The following is a 17,419-nucleotide window of genomic DNA, read 5'->3' on the forward strand; positions in this document are numbered from 1 at the left end:
ACCACATTTCAAAGGCGTCAATTCTCCTTCTATCCTCCCTGGTCATTGTCCAACTCTCTGATGCATAACAAGCGATTGCGAAGACCATGGCCTGTATCAGACGCACCTTAGTCTCCAGAGAGACACCATTGCTCTTCAGCACTTTGGAGAGGTCCCTAACAGCAAACTTTCCCATGGCAATGCGCCTTTTAATTTCCTGGCTGCTGGTGCCAAGACTGTTGACTATGGAGCCAAGCAAACTAAAGCTGTGTACAATCTCAATCTCTTCACCATCCATCCTGATGCTGCCAATTGGTCCAGTGGTGAGAATCTTTGTCTTCTTGACATTGAGCCTCAATCCATATTGTAGGCTGCAGTCCTTGATGCTCTGCAGCAGGCGCTTCAGGTCCTCCTCAGTTTCAGCAAGCAGGGTTGTGTCATCCGCATAACACAGATTGTTGATAAATCGTCCACCAATCTTGACCCCACATTTCTTCTCATAGAGCCCAGCCTCCTGGATAATCCGTTCTGCATATAGATTGAAAAGGTATGGAGATAGGATGCATCCCTGGCATACGCCCTTCCCAATTTTGAACCATGCAGTGTTCCCTTGCTCTGTTCTGATGACTGCCTCCTGGTCCAAGTAAAAGTTTTGCATTAGAATGATCAAGTGTTCTGGGATTCCCATTCTTCTCAGAGTCAACCATATTGGACAGCCCCTAAGCATCTTAACATATAATGTGAATGACTATATATATATTATAATTTTTTTTCCTTTGGAGGAGGTCAGGTGTTTCTTATTTTCATAGTTAAACATATTTGAGCAACTCAATTCACTGCATTTACTACATTTTCCTCTTCCATTTTTCAAAATTGTAACACTTATGAGACCAAAGGTCTCAGTATATTTACTTCCCAGGAATCTTCCCTAAGGACATACTCAGAAAGGCAGACAGGCATAGATTTATGTTATTTATAATAACATGAAATAGGAAACAACCGAAATTACCAACAAAAACTCAGACTATTGGACAGCCCCTAAGCATCTTAACATATAATGTGAATGACATCAAACAAAGCTCACCATATATGTTGTAGAAGAAAAAAGACGGGATAAAGTGTCATGATCCCAATTATGTTGAGTATACACACCTTTATAAGCACAAAAAAGAAGAGCATTCAACATGTTCACAAGGGCCATGTTCGAATTATTTGTATCTTCCACATTTTATCATTGGATGAAAAGGCAGTAAAAACTGTCTGGCTTTTTCCACTTGCTGTCAAGTCTGTTCCATTCTCATGGCGACCGCATGTGTATTAGAGTAGAACTGTGCTCTGAAAGATTGTCAGAGGTTTATTCGCCTGCCCACCCAAAAAAATGTGGATTCACAGTTCTCTCTTCTGAATTTCCTCTGTGTGGAGTCAAAAATCATTAGGAGGCAAACATAATAAAGAGGGAAATATAGTAGAGAATGGATGCCATATCCATGCCTTGCTTAAGATTATTATTTTTTTATTTTAACGAACATTTACAGAGACTTTGAATTCCCATTCATTCATTGTTGCACACCTTCCTCCCTGCTCCCTCAGTTCACTTTTCTCTTTGAAAAGAAAAAAAATCATGGGTATACAATACCACCCCCCTCCCCACCCCCAGAGGCCAGCTTACTATGCAGTTTTCATTCTGGACTCTTGTCATGACAGTAATACCTAATCATATATTCCTCCTAAACAGTTCTCTTCTTCATTTGTTTCAATGTAGTATACATTATTTATCCCCTCTTAGTTTCCCCCAACTCCAATGTCAGACTTGCCTTACAGCAGTGGCACTATGCCATATTTGTCCTTTTGTGACTGAGATATTTCACTCAGCATAATGTCCTCCAGGGTCACCCATTTTGTAGAATATTTCATTAGTTCCTTGTTTTTCAATACAGCATAGTATTCCATTTTGCGAATATACCAAAGCTTCTTGAGTCATTCATTTGTTGATGGGCACTTGGGTTGTTTCCAATTCTTTGCTATTGTGAGCAAAGCCACAATAAACATGAGTGTGCATATATCTGCTTGGGTGGCAGTTCCAGTTTCTTTAGGGTATATTCCCAGTAGTGGAATTGTTGGGTCAAATGATATTTCTATTTCCAACTTTTTAAGAAAGTGCCAAAATGCCTTCCATAGTGGCTGCACCATTTTACACTCCTGCCAACAGTAAATAAGGGTTCCAGTTTCTCCGCAACCTCGCTAGCATTTGTTGTTTGCTGTTCTGTCAAATTTTGCTATTGTTACTGAGGTGAGATGATATCTCATAGTTGTTTTGATTTGCATCTCTCTTAGAGCTAGGGATTTTGATCATTTCTTTATGTGTTTGTTCGCCATTTGAATGTCTTCTTTGGTGAAGTGTCTGTTCATATTCTGTGCCCATTTTTAACTGGGTTGTTTACCTTTATCTTGTTATGGTGCTCAAGTATTTCATGAATTCTGTGTATAAGTCCTATATCAGACATGTCATTACCAATTCTTTTTCGCCCAGTCTGTGGCTTCCCTTTTAACCCTGTTGGAGAAGGTTTTGGGTGTGCATAGGGATTTGATTCTTAAAAGGTCCCATTCATCTATTTTATCCTCTCCTGGTTGTAGGTTTTTCAGGATGCTTGGAAAACTTTATGTTGTGGATTAGGACTTCTAGAGTTTCTTCAAAGTTTTTCTCTAATCAAGTTTATAGTTCTTGGTTTTAGTCCCAGGTCTTTGATCCACTTTGAGTTGGCTTTTGTGTATGGAATGAGGTGTGGATCTTGCTTGAGTTTTCTACAGATAGTTTTCCAATTTTGCCAACACCATTTGTTAAAAAGGCTGTCATTTCCCCGCTTAACTGAATTCATCTCTTTGTAAAAAATCAATTGACCATAGGTAGATGGGCTGATTTCTGGATTCTCAATTCTATTCCATTGATCTGTGTCTCTGTCAATGAACCAGTACCATGCTGTCTTGACTACCAACAGCAGGGTAGTAGGATTTGAAATCAGGAAGTGAGATGCCTCCTACCTTGTTTCTTTTTTTTTAAGGAGTGCTTTGCTTATTCGGGGCCTCTGTCCATTTCAAATAAAATTGGAGATTGCCTTTTCCATCTCATTGAAGATTGGAATTGGTATTTGTATTGGGATTGCATGGAAGGTGTAAATTGCCTTTGGTAGTGTTGTCATTTTCACAATATTGAGTGTTCCTATCCATGAGTTTGTTCTTCCATTTCTCTAGGTCTCCTTTTGTTTCTTGTAGTAATTTTCCATGAACAGATCCTTTGTGCTCTGGTTAGATTTACTCCCAAGTACTTAATCTTGTGGTTAGCTGTTTTGAAGGTTGTTTTTTTTTCTTAGCTCCAGTTATGCGTTCTCTTTGTCACTGTAGAGAAATCCAATTGATTTTTGTATGTTGATCTTATATCCTGCCTCTTTGCTTAATTGGACAACTATGTCCACTAGATTTCTTGCTGAGTCTTTAGGGTTTTCTAAGTATACTATCACATCATCTGCATATAGAGATAATTTTACCTCCTCTTTGCCAATTTGGACACCTCTGATTTCCTTCTCTTGTCTTATTGCTATTGCTAAGACTTCTAATACAATATTGAATAGGAGAGATGATTGTGCACATCCTTGCCTAGTTCCTGTTCTTAAAGGGAATGCCTTTAACCTCTCTCCATTAAGAACAATGTTGGCTCTTGGGTTTTCATAGATACTTTTTACTATGTTGAAGAAATTTCACTCTAATTCTATTTTGTTGAGTGTTTTAATCATGAAAGGGTGTTGGATTTGTCAAAGGCCTTTTCTGCCTCAATTGATAAGATCATGTGGTTCTTGTTCTTAGCTTTGTTAATATGATGAACCACATTGATTTTTTTTTCTTATGTTGAACCATCCTTGCATACCTGTTATGAATCCCACTTGGTCATGGTAAATTATTTTTTTGATGTATCATTGTATTCTATTGGCCAGGATTTTATTCAGAATTTTTGCATCTATGTTCATGAGAGATATTGGCCTATTAGTTTTCTACTTTGGTGGTGTCTTTACCTGGCTTTGGTATCAAGGATATGCTTGCTTCATAGAATGAGTCTGGGAGAATTCCATCTTTTTCTGTTTTCTGAAATAGTTTATGTAGAATTGGTGACAGTTCTTCTCTGAATGTTTGATAAAATTCACTTGTAAGACCATCTGGTCCAGGGCTTTTTTTGGCTGGAAGTTGTTTTATTACCTTTTCAATTTCTTCTTTTTTAATGGATCTGTTCAGATGTTCAATTTTGGTCTGTGTCAGTGTAGACAGGTTGTGAATTTCTAAGTATTTGTCCATTTTCTCTAGGTGTTCATATTTGTTTGAGTATGGTTTTTCATAATATTCCAATGTTAGCTCTTTTATTTTAGTTGCTTCTGTTTTGACATTGCCCATTTCATCTTTTATTCAAAATATTTGTGTCTTTTCCTGTTAGTTTTACTAGTGGTTTGTCAATTTTATTGACCTTTTCCTTTGTTAGTTTTACTAGTGGTTTGTTGATTTTATTTACCTTTTCAAAGAACCAACCTCTAGTTTTGTTGATGGTTTCTACTGTTTTTCTGTTTTCTATTTCATTTATTTCCACTCTAAATTTTATAATTTCAGGGTTTTAGAGGGTGTTGGGTTTTCTTGCTGTTCTTTTTCAATTTGTTGGAGATGCTGGGTTAGAGAGTCAATGGACATTTTTTTCTGTCTTTTCATGTGTTTGTTTATTGCTATAAATTAACTCCTGATTACTGCTTTGGCTGTTTCCCAGAGGTTTTGGTAAGTGGTTTTTTCATTGTCATTTGTTTCAAGAAATGTTTTAATTTCATTTTTTTAATTTCTTCTAGTACCCACTCATGTTCAAGCAAGGTGTTGTTCCAAATGTGTGGGGTTTTTTCTCCTTTATCCTCTTGTTATTAATTTCTAATTTTGTAGCATTGTTGTCTGAGAAGATGCTTTGTATTATTTCTATGTATTTTACTTTATTGATGCTTGCCTTGAGACCTAATATGTGATCTATTCTGGAGAATGTTCCACGCACATTGAAGAAGAAAGTGTACTGTGCTTTCTTGGGGTGCATTAGCCTATAAATATCTTTGAGATTGAGTTGGTTCTGTGTGGTTTAATTCTTCAGCATCTTTGTTGAGTTTCCTTCTGGTAGTTCTATCTTTTCTTGGAGTGGTGTATTAAAGTCTCCAACTACTATAGTAGTGTTGTCAATTTCCTTTTTCAGTTTTGTCAATGTTTGTTTTATATATTTTGCAGGTCTATCATTCCTCTAGGTCATATAGCCCTGGTGTACAAGTTGTCATCCCATGGTCGCTTGTGGTTGCTGTGAGGCTGAACCCTGTGACACGGATGTGTCAAATGTGTTAATGGTTGGCTACCCAATGTGGACTGAGAGTGGGGTGGAGCTCCCCAATTAAACAAGTGTGGAAGGAGGAATGGCATCCACTTCCATAATAGCTTGCCTTCAGAAACCCTATGAACTTGGAGAGAGGATGAAAGGCACCCAAGGGTCAAGGACTCTCCTTCATAGGGTCGCTATGAGTCGCCTGCGACTTGACGGCACTTAACAACAACAACAACAACAACATCATTTGGTGCATAGATATTTATTACTGTTATGTCCTTTTGACCCTTTAAGCATTATGTAGTGACCTTCCTTGTCCTTTGTGATGGTTTTTGCATTGACGTTTCTTTTATCAGAGATTAATATCACTACTCTTGCCTTTTTTTTTATGCCATTTACTTGGCATATCTTTTCCCCAACCTTTTATTTTTACTTTTTCTTTATCTTCATTTTTTCAAAAGTGTCTCTTCTAGACAGTATATTGATGAATTTGGGGCTTTTTACCAAATCTGCTACTCTTTTTCTCTTCAGTGGTGCATTTAAACCATTCACATTCAGGCAAGGTTTTATTGCTATCATTTTGTTGAGTTATTTTTGGTGTTGTTGTCAGTTACTTTGGTCCATCTTGTTTTCTGTGGCACCTCTGTAAGGAGGACATCTCTCAGCATTTTCTGCAATGGTAGTCTTGATTTTAAAAACTCCCTTAGGATATGTTTTTCTGGGAATATCTTGATCTCTCCTTCATATTTGATGGACAATTTTGCTGGGTAGAGTATTCTTGGTTAACAGTTCTGTTCTTTGAGTATTTTATACATGCCCTTCCCCTGTCTTCTTGCTCTCCAGTTTCTGCTGAGAAATCGGCATTTAATATTATTTGCTCTCCCTTATGGGTTGGTTACTCTTTGTTTCTCCCTCACTGCTTTCCTAATTCTCTCCTTAACTTTTATTCTGGAAAATTTTACTATGATATGCTTTGGTGTTTTTCTTTTGGGGTCCATTCTATCTGGTGTTCCCTCAGCTTCTTGAATATATATTCTCTTATTCTTCATTATGCCTGGGAAGTTTTCTTCTAGCTATTCTTCCACAACTTTTTCAGTGTCTACTTATTCTTCCTGTTCTGCAATTCCGATTATGCATATATTATTCCGCTTGATAATGTCCCATATTATTCCTATGTTTTCTTCTTTTTTTCTTCCTCTTTGAGTCTGCTTTTTGTTCTAACAGATCAGTGGTGACAACTCAATCTTCTATTTCACTGGTTCTGTGTTCCATCTCTTCAACTCTGTTCATATGTCCTTGCAGCATGTTGATAGCATCTGAAACATTGGACCTCATATTTTGGATCATGGCTTTTTGTTTTTCCAGAGCCTTTAATGCCTCGTTTGTTTTATCTACATTGTCTTTTATTGTATTTAAGTTCTTCCTGGTTTGTGCTTGCAGTGTCCTGTAATTCTTCAAGTTCGTCTTTCATCCATTGAAAATATTCAATCACTATTCTTTTAAATTTCGTGTCATAAAGTTCCATCAGACTTTCTGGATTCAGGAAATTCATTGGAACTGTGTCACTTTTGGGGGTGATATCTTGCTTTTTATCTTGCTTTAGGATGTGAGTAGCCTGCTTCTTTCTTGACATTGCTGTGGTAGAGATTTCATGCCTGAGGCGATAGCTGGTTCTTGATCTGAAGTCACTGCTTCAGAAGAGGGTTGGGCAGGCATACACACACAGATACATGTAAGGTGGACACACTCACAGATGAACACGAATGCAGTGTATACACAGACGCACATGGGGAGGAGGGAATGCAAGGGAACCTGAATAGAAAACCAGAAGGCCTTGGTTTTCCCCTTGATAACTGGATCTGCCACCCCAGTCAAGCTCTAGCTGTCTCTCTCACTCCCTCATGCTTAATGTGAAGTTGTTCCATGTGGTCCAGCAGTCAGCAGTGATACCCTCCTAAGTACCTCACTCAGATTCACACTGTCCTGCATGCTCCTGGCAGATGGGCTCTGCCATGGCTCACTGCTCCCTGCAGCAGTTCACTGCTCCCCACTGTGGCTCCCTGCTCCTTATTGAGGCTCACTTCTCCCCACTGAGGCTCACTGTTTCCAGCAGCTCTCAAATGAATTGCTTTAATAACAGTTCTCACTCAAATTCCAGTTGTCCTGCTAGGGCAGCACCTCTATGTGCAATGCTTTCTGCAAGTGTCACACATATCTACCACCTTGCTTAAGATTTCTCTCCAGTAGAATCAACTTTTGGAGAACAAGATCTGTGTGTTGCTCTCTCCCAATTGACAAGCCCATGGCAAGGTTCATGGGAGATATTCCATAAGCCTTTCAATAAGTAGACATGTGAGAGATGGAAGGAAGGAGGAAATGGGTCAAGAGGATATGAATATCACAAATTATCAACTGAAAAAAATTATCTGATTGTCACAGATTTGTAGTCCTTTTTCCTTAACACCCATCAGCTACCTCAAAAAAATCATTTCTCCTGAGGAGGCCAGCTTAGCAACCACAATTCCCTAAATTCCACCACACTCAACTATTTAGACCTACTTAAAACTTCTAGTGATAACTGAAGACACCCCTCACTCCCAGTAGTACAGTCCTACCCATAGTTTTATAGGATCAAGAAATGTAGGGCTGCGGGACATGCTTCCTCTCTAACTATCATACTGTCCCGGAGCGCTAGATGGCCAATTTTAGGGCAAGATTGGGATATAAAGAAACTAATCTGAGGAAAATGGCAGTCTCCACATATAAGTGTTTATGGAGTTCCTGCCGTTTTTGTAGATTTGTACCATCAAGTCTATGCATTTATGGAAGAAGGGAAAAGATGACAAAAAATATGTGTTCAATAGTCAAATGGGTAAATCAGGTTAAAAGGTCTCCTAAAATTGTTTCATACCATTTTTACAACTTTTCTATAGCTCTGAAATTATTCCAATTAAAGTTTTTCTTAAAACAGAGAAAGTCAGATTTTCAGGTTTCTTTCCACTCTCATGATTATGTTTTTAAAAAAATCCGTTTGGGACTACTATATTTTGATGCTTTTCTAACACTTGTTCATCTCTCTCTTTAATAAAGAGAATGCCTCAGGCTACCAGTCTTTGGTAAGTAGCAGTAATGAGCTAATAACAGAGTTGTGCTTTCATGGTATTTATTGTTGCATTTACTTTCCACATACAGCAGGTGATATAGCTTTCTTTACAGGGTGTTATAACAAAGTTAACTTCTAAATAAATGCCTATAGTGAACAGTGTGTTAACATAAAGAAAAATATTAAATACAGCAAATAGGTAGGATTTGGATGGTAAAAAAGTGATATTCTGTTACAATTGCCTGGTATTTAGGAGAAACTGATTTATTCCAATGCCCTTAAGTTATATATGGGACCTTAACATATTGAAAGTTAGGTTAGGCTAAGACCATGTCAGGACTCAGGTGGTGTAGTTCACAGAGAGTCCCCTGCTAACCCAAAGGCCAGTCCTCTCTGGTGATTCAAATGTACCAGGAACTTGGTGGAAGAAAGGATCATCTTCTCCTATGCCATTTACAGCCTCAGCATCCCAATGGAACTTGATTTTGACGTAATGGTAATAAGCTTGAGTTAAGATCATACACTCTCCTTGTGACTAAGTCAAGGCTGATAAAGCCGCTGTTCTCAGCCATGTCCACTCTACCATGGTGACCCCTGTGACTTATGACTTCGGAGTACTGAGAACCAGTCCTATCCTAAGAAATTGCAATCTTTTTTTTTTAAATCCCAAATTTCATTTCTTGTGGTGAAATACATATAACATTTTTATTTTAGCCATTTTAAATGTGAAGTTCAGTGGCATTAATTTTATCTACAAAGCTGTGCAACCAACAGTACTATGAATTTCCAAAACTTTTCATCACCCCAAGTAGAAACTCTGTCTCACTAAGAGATAACTCCCCAACTCCTTTTTCCAGTCTCTGCGAATTATGAATCTACATTGTGTATATGCATTTACCTCATCTAGCTATTTCAGATAACTGAGATCAAACAATATCTGTCCTTTGTGTTAGCTGATATTACTTAGCACAATGTCTTCAAGCTTCATAGATTACTTTTAGAAACACCCAAACTAGTTATCTATTTTATATACCAGGAAATCCACAGTAAATGCAAATATCCCCCTTAGTTTCTGTTTGAGAACAGAAACTGTCTTACTTCTGACTTTTCTTCAACCGATCTATCAATGGTTTTTAGATATTCTATAGAGTAAATTTAAAATGTTCTTTCTTAAAAAACAAAACAAAACACTATAATGGTCCTTAAAACAATAGAAGCGTAAAAGGACATACAGGTCAACCCTGAAATCATGTCCAAAATAGTTGAGGGAAGCAAACAAATAGGCATTTGTATCCTATGAGGCAGTATCTTCCCACCTTCATGCTTGCCACTCTTGGAGGTGATGATTAACATATTTTCCACTTTCTTTTAATTCCTTGTTTCCCCCCTCCCTTTTTTCACACATCAGCAGGTAGATTTTATTTGACCTTCTGAGAAAACCTAAAACTACTGAGATACAACATGTATGTGTTGCCTAATCCATTGACTTATATGTCAGGGAACTCAACTTGAAATCTCACTGGCAAGATGAAACTCCTGATACAAGGGTGCCAAGGTATAGTCTGTAAGGAGCTACACTACTCACCTAAAGGTGATGACTCTCTCAAGGTTCAGCTCTACCAGTGGCTCCTTGAGAGAAAACTGGCAATATCTTCTCATGCTATTTGCATCAGAAACTCAAAAGGGGGTCAGTTATATGTTGGTTCCAACCTGATAGCAATGAAAATCTGTTGCTGGGGTTTTTTAGTAGACTTATCACAGAGTTTAATTTCATAACATAAGCAGAGGAGAAAGAAAAGACCAAAATAGGTGTCAGAAGAGACTCTGAAAATGGCACTAGAGCATCGAGAATCCAAAACAAAGGGAAGAGATGCTGAAGTAAAAGAGCAAAACAGAAGATTTCAAAGGGCAGCTTGATAAGACACAGCAAAGTATTATAATAGAATGTGCAGAGCCCTGGAGTTGGAGAATAAAAAGAGAAGAACTTGCTTGGCATTTCTTAAAGTGAAAGAATTAAAAAAAACAAATGCAAGCCTTTAGTTGCAATACTGAGAGATGCTAAGGTAAAAATCTTAAATAATCCAAGAAGAATCAAAAGAACATGAAGGGGAGAGAAGAAAATATGAAATAATGAATAAAAGATTGGTTTTTAAAATATATTTTAAAAATTAATTCTCAAAAGAAGATTGTGGGAATATATAGAGTCACCATATCAAAAAGAATGGGTTAATTAAAAATATCTCAGTAAGTAATATGAACAAGAGCCAATAGTAATGAAAGAAGAATTTCAAGCTGCATGGAAAGAATTAGCAAAAAATAAGGCCCTGGGAATCGATGGAATATCAATAGGCATGTTTCAACTAATAGCCTTGGTTGTGTTCACCAGTATGTGGCAGAAAATTTGGAGACAGTTGCCTGGCCAACGACTAAAAGAGAACTTAATTGTTTCCATTCCCAAGAAAGGTGATCCAATAGAATGTGGAAATTATCCAACAGTGTTATTAATATCACATGCAAGCAAAACATTGCTGGAGAGCACCCAAAAGTAGCTAGAACAATTGATACATTGAACAATTAAACATTGATAGGGAACTGCCACAAGTTCAATCTGGATTTAGAAGAGGCCACGGCACCTGGAATATCATTGCTGATGTCGGATGGATCTTGCCTGAAAGCAGAGAATACCATAAGAATGCCAATTTGTTTTTTATTGACTATGCAAAGGCATTCAACTGTGTGGATCATAACAAACAATGGTTATCATTGAGAAGAATTGAGAATTTAAGAACATTTAATTATGCTCATACAAAATTTATACCTAGACCAAGAAGCTGTTGTCCAGAGTAAAGGAACTCTTCATGGTTTAAAATCAAGAAAGATGTGTGTCAGGTATGTATATTTTCTCCGTTATCTATTCAATATGTATGCTGATCAAGTCATTTGAAAAAATAGACTCTATTAAGAAGAATGTGGCATCAGAATTGAAAGAAGACTCAAGAAGATGCTTTATGCAGATGAGACACCTTGCTTGCTGTAGAAGACCAAGGATTACAACCTTTAATATGTATTACATCTCAACAACAAGAGGACAGCAACCCTCACCATTGGGCCATTAGTACATGTAGAAACGATTGAAATTATCAACAATTGCATTTATGCACAATCAACTTCCTTGGCACCATCATTCAAGAAATCAAAAGACATTATTACTATTGGAATGTCTACTGTTAGGGACTGCTCCAAAGTTCTGAAGAGCAATGATGTCAGTTTAAAGACTAAGATGTGCCTGATTCAGGCCATGTCCTTTTCAATCACTTGCTATGCATGTGAGAGCTGAACAATGAATGAGAATGAAAGAAGAAAAATTGATACCTTTGTTGGAGAAAGATACTGAATATGCTACGGACTGCCAAAAGATCAAACAGCTAAGGCTTGGGGAAGGTGTAGTCAGAGGGCTTTTTATAAAGGGTCAAGAATGGTGAAGCTTCATTTCACATGCTTTGGGTATGTTATTAGAAGGGGCTACTCCTTGCAAAGGGACTTTATGCTTGGAAAGGTGAAAGAAAGACTCTCGATGACATGGATTCAAATATGTAGGGGATGATTAAGATGACACAGGATAGAATAGGGTTCAGATTCACAGTTCATAGAATTGCTATAAGTTGTACTCAACTCGGTGGCACATAACACCACCCCAGAGTTAACAGCTCTTACTCACACTAACTAAGCAAGAGTGTGCCTCCTTGCTCCTCGCACCCCCTGGAGGCAAGAGATACCCAGTCTTTGTAAATGAACTCTATATTTGAAAACTGTTACTAATCTCCCCTTTGATTAACTTTCCCTAAAATTATATCATTCCCATTTCTCCCATGTTCATGCAAAAATACTTTTTCCCAATCTATTCATGATATTCACAGCTCATCTGAAGATTTTCATGGTGGCTTTCTCTACCATTCTGAAACTGTGACATCCACAGAACAGCCCATAGGATTGGGAGGGTGGGAGCAGCCAGCACACAAATGCCACCATCAGGCATCCTGTGAGAGACTCACACCCTTAGAATATCCTAAAGCCCCTGAACCCTTCTGACTCTAGCAAGTCTGTTCTGGGTTTTTGGTGTCCTATGTCTTTGTCTGTTTAAGTTCCATCCACACAATGCTTGAGGTGGTGCAGGAGAGACTTCAGAGAAGTTCCCCATAATTTCTGAAAGAAAAAGTACAGTAATTTTTTTAACCAGGATAAATATAACTCGGTGTTGTTGTTGTTGCTATGTGCCATCAAGTCATTTGCAACTCATAACAACCCTATGTACAAGAGCCCTAAACGCCATTCTATCCTGTGCCAACCTCACTGTCTCAAATAATTCCCACCACTCCCCTCACAGAATCGATCCATCTCATCAAGGGTCTTCCTCTCCTGCACCGTCCCTCCACTCTCCCAAACATGATGTCCCTCTGCAAGGACCAGTCCCTCCTTGGAACATGCCCAAAGTATGTCAGTCGAAGCTTCAGAATCCTTGACTCCAGGGAATATTCTGACTTCACCCTCTCCAGGACAAACCTGTTTGTTCTCCTAGCAGTCCATGGTATATTCAACACTCTTCTCCAGCACCACAACTCAAAGGCATCAATTCTCTTTCTATCATCCCTATTCACTGTCCAACTCTCCAATACATAGCCCGTAACTGTAAAGACTATATCCTCGATCAGGCACACCTTAGTCTCCAGTCTGATGTCATTGCTTTTCAGTACTCTTAACTGTTAACTATCTCAGTCTCTTCACCATCCTTACTGATGCTGCCAATTGGCCCAGTGGTGAGAATCTTTGTTTTCTTGATATTGAGCTTCAATCCATATTGAAGACTGCAGTCCTTGACCTTCAGCAGAAAGAGCTTCAGGTCCTCTTCAGTTTCAGCAAGCAGGCTTGTGTCATCTGCATAACCCAGGTTGTTGATCATTCTTCCACCAATTCCTCCTCGTACAGCCCAGCGTCTCGCATGATCTGTTCTGCGTACAGATTGAAAAGGTATGGAGACAAAATACATCCCTGATGGACCCCTTTCTTGATTTTGAACCATTCAGTGTCTCCCTGCTCTGGTATAGAGAAATTTAAAAAGGCTTACCAGGGCCCAATATCCACTAAATAGAAACCTTTGCTGTAGAGTGGATTCCAATTCATGACAGCTTTGTAGGACAGGGTAGAATTGCCCCCTCAGTTTTTCAAAGCTATAAAGTTTTGCTGAAGAAGGTGTTATGCCATTCCCTCTCAGAGCAGGTGGTGGAATTGAACCCTCGACCTTTCAGTTAGCAGGTAAACATTTAACCACCATACCACCAGGACTCCTTAAATCCATCCAGGTAGATCTAATGAACTTATAGGAGAAATCAGACCAGACATTCAGGTCATTCTGAGACTTTTTTTACTGAATCAACACAATCACCTGAAGTAGCTATTCAAACAATTTCAAAGGCAAAAAGAAATCACACAGTAGTTAAGTGCTCAACTTCTAACTGATGGTTGAAAGTTCGATCCCATCCAGCTGCAGAAGGAAAACCTGGCAATATATTCCCCTAAAGACTGCAGCCTAGAAAACCCCAAAGGATTGGATGCAATTGCTGTGCATCAGAATTGACTCGCCAGCACCCAACAACAGTAAGAGATCCTCTCCTTCACGCTGTAGGACAAATTCTACACTGCACTGTGAAATTTCCATTCACTTAACCTTGAGCCTTGTGGAGATCTGTGAGAAGGCATCTGGCCCTGCCTTCCCTGCAGCAGTGTAAAAGAGAGATAACATAGCAGAGCAGTTTTTAGAACTGTGAAAGCAGGGGGGAATCAGAGGAACATGGGAGTAGAGGGTGCTAACAGTGAGCTTTTATACAATTCCTTCTCTGAGATAGTGATAGTCTCTGCAATTTCCCAGTCTGTCACCTGGCAAGTTTAAGAAGTAAGCAACAGCGTTGGTGGTATAGTGGTGAGCATAGCTGCCTTCCAAGAAGTAAGCAACAAAATTCTTAGACTCTCAAGGGGCTACTACAAATACCTACATATTGTATAATTTATCAATCATGTGAACAAAATGATAGATTACTATACCATCTTCTCTCTCTGTGACCCTCTCTCTAACTTACAAACAAGTTATAGGTCATTGATTGGAGGCTGAGTCTAGATTCTCCCTTTCTACATAGGGAAACCAAGACTAAAATGAGGGCAACTGACCCAAAGTCAGATAACCCCAGAGTTCTGCGATGTTGACCATTTTGCATCTTTGAAAACTAGACCACTAAACAGAAAGTGGGAAATTCCTCCGTCTCTCTACCTAGACATGGATGATGGATGAAAGCATGCCAACTGCCATTTTCTGGTTCAGCTCAGATAGTGAGCAGTGTGGGTAAGTGGGAGGCAGGGTTGAATAGTGTGTGTATACATTTCAACATCTTTCTTTGCATTTTAGTTACATTTAACAATGTGTTACCTCTTCACAGAGCCCTTTATATCACAGCAGGATGCCAAGAATGACATCAACATCTATTAAAACCTAATGTTTCACATTCTCAACTGTAAACATTACCATTGCTTAGTTTCCAGATATAAACTCAAAGTCATTCTCAAGTTGGATGGTTTCTTTCCAAGAAAATTGGTGTTACTGTAATGAAATTTACCTAATTAATCTCCTTAAGGAGGGAAGGAGTCCAATAGTGACTGTTCATAAAGACCTCAGTGTTCTTTTTGTAATCAGAGCAAGGCAATCACTGAATTCACTTTGGTAGAGACCAAAACTTGCTAAATAAATCTTAGTTAAGCTTTGCAGACAGGACACTTGAGCTGTTTCCCCACTTGGCTGGCTAACATTCAGACTTAGAGAGCTCTGTGCAAACTTCTTTAGAATCTCTAGTGTATTTATATTTACCTGTGACCTTGGACTCCAATGTCCAGGGTCACTGATCCTCATGCCAAGAACTCACACAAAGGTAAACGTGAAGTAGTCATTGATGGAAATAGCTGGCCTGCCATGTTTCAAAGTCATTCCCTCCCTTGTTGCCATCCTTCTATGTAGACTTATCCCTTCATGTGGGAAAAGGATGGACACTTTCCTCCCGTGCAATTAACTGCCTCTTTTAGTCGGTTCCAACTTGATAGCACACAACAACCATATCCTTTCATACTTGCCTGATTTTCTGGTTGCATCAAGTAGTGTATGCTGAGTTCAACATGCATTTTTATTTCCTAGGGACTTCACTGAACAAACATGGAGCCTTTAATAGAGATGTAACCAAGAGAGACAGGTTTTTTTAAATTTTTTTTTATTTAGTTTGTTTATTTTTAATTTCAATGAACATCTACAGAGATTTTGGAATTCCATTCATTCATTGTTGCACCCTTCTCCCTGCACAAACCTCCCCGCACCCCCCCCTCCCCGTTTGCTCCTCTCCTTGAAAAGCAAAAGAAAAACTCCCTCATTGGTACACAATCCCCCCACTGGATGAAATATGTTTACGGCATTGAAGAGACAGCTTTTTTTAAAAGCATGAGGTGTCACATTGGGAAGTGAGAATATTCACCTGGCCCCCAGACTCTTTATGTTCAATGTTCTTCTTCAGTGAAGATGCTGAGAGAGTAGTGGATTTATTAATCTAGGGTCTGAGAATCCAACAGTTATAAAGAGAATCCACTGGAAGGGAGTCTTAAGTAGTTGAGAATAGGAGGGAATTTCAAGGTTAGAGAGACCACTTAGAGAGCCTTAGTGCTGTGGTGCTGAATGTGTAGAGCTGCTAACTGAAAGCTCAGCAGTTCAAATCCTTCAACTCCTCCAGGCGGGAAAACTTATGGAGGGTCAATTGGAATCAGCTCAATGACGGTGGTTCTAGAAACAACCTGGGATTTTAGTAGAAATTCAGTTTACAGAATCAGGTTAGTAGCTCATGGACAGCCAAAGGTCACTTGATCCAGTTACCAGTCCTTAGATGTAGAATGGGACTATTTTAGTCCTTATTGATGTGTGATATTACCAGATACGGAAGTAAGGTGGGGCTGGGATGGCAAACTATATTCTGTTGTGACCCTACAACTGGCTGTATTTCAGAAGAGAGTCACCAAGTCTTTCTTCCTAGTTCTTCTTAGTCTGGAAACTCTAATGAAACCTTTGGTAACCCTTTTGGTGTTTGAAGTACCAGTAACAAAGCTTCTAGCATCAAAACAAGTTAACAAGCCACCATAGTATAACAAACTGAGCACAACACTAAATAAATGTTTGGTGGATAAATGAATGAATAACTGTAGCAGGTAAGTTTTGGGGATACTATAAAAAGACCTTTATGACATTTACATACTCACATATAATAATTTATACCCAGCTGTATAGGATTAGGCATAGCAACACCAGACTTGATAAACAGATAAATGTTAGGGCTGAGGGAGAGGACCACAGGCAATAGATCTCTAGTTTCAGTTGTTACGACTCACTTTCTCCTAGTCTCAATCATTCACTTCCTTCCATCCCATAACATACCCTTTTCTCAGGGACTTTGGACTTGCCATTGGACTAACTGAAGTCAATGGAATACAAAAGGATATGACACAGACCACATCCAAGAAGGATGTCTTTTCTTGCTCTGTGATTTCAAGAAAGTTACTTAACCTTTCAGAGTCTCATCACAGAATAAGGATAATAATAATAATAAATAATAATTAATAATAATAATAATAACTGTCTTCTTGGAAAGGTGAAGAACAAACAGCTTTTGTTCAAGGCCGACATAGATTGGGCAGGTGACAATGATAGTTACTAATCTGTGCAACCTTAGATAATAACTGCTTTGGACCTATGCTCACGTTACAATTGTTCATAGAGATGTCCCTCTTCGTTCTGTAATCTGATAACTCTTATGGTTTGCTGATCTCAGATAACCTGTGTTGCTGTTCTTATGATGGAGATCAAATCACCTCACTGATTTGCT

The sequence above is a fragment of the Elephantulus edwardii genome, unplaced genomic scaffold (genome assembly GCF_000299155.1).
Source record: "Elephantulus edwardii isolate Elephantulus edwardi_28Jun2011 unplaced genomic scaffold, EleEdw1.0 scaffold00008, whole genome shotgun sequence".
Lineage (NCBI taxonomy): Eukaryota > Metazoa > Chordata > Mammalia > Macroscelidea > Macroscelididae > Elephantulus > Elephantulus edwardii.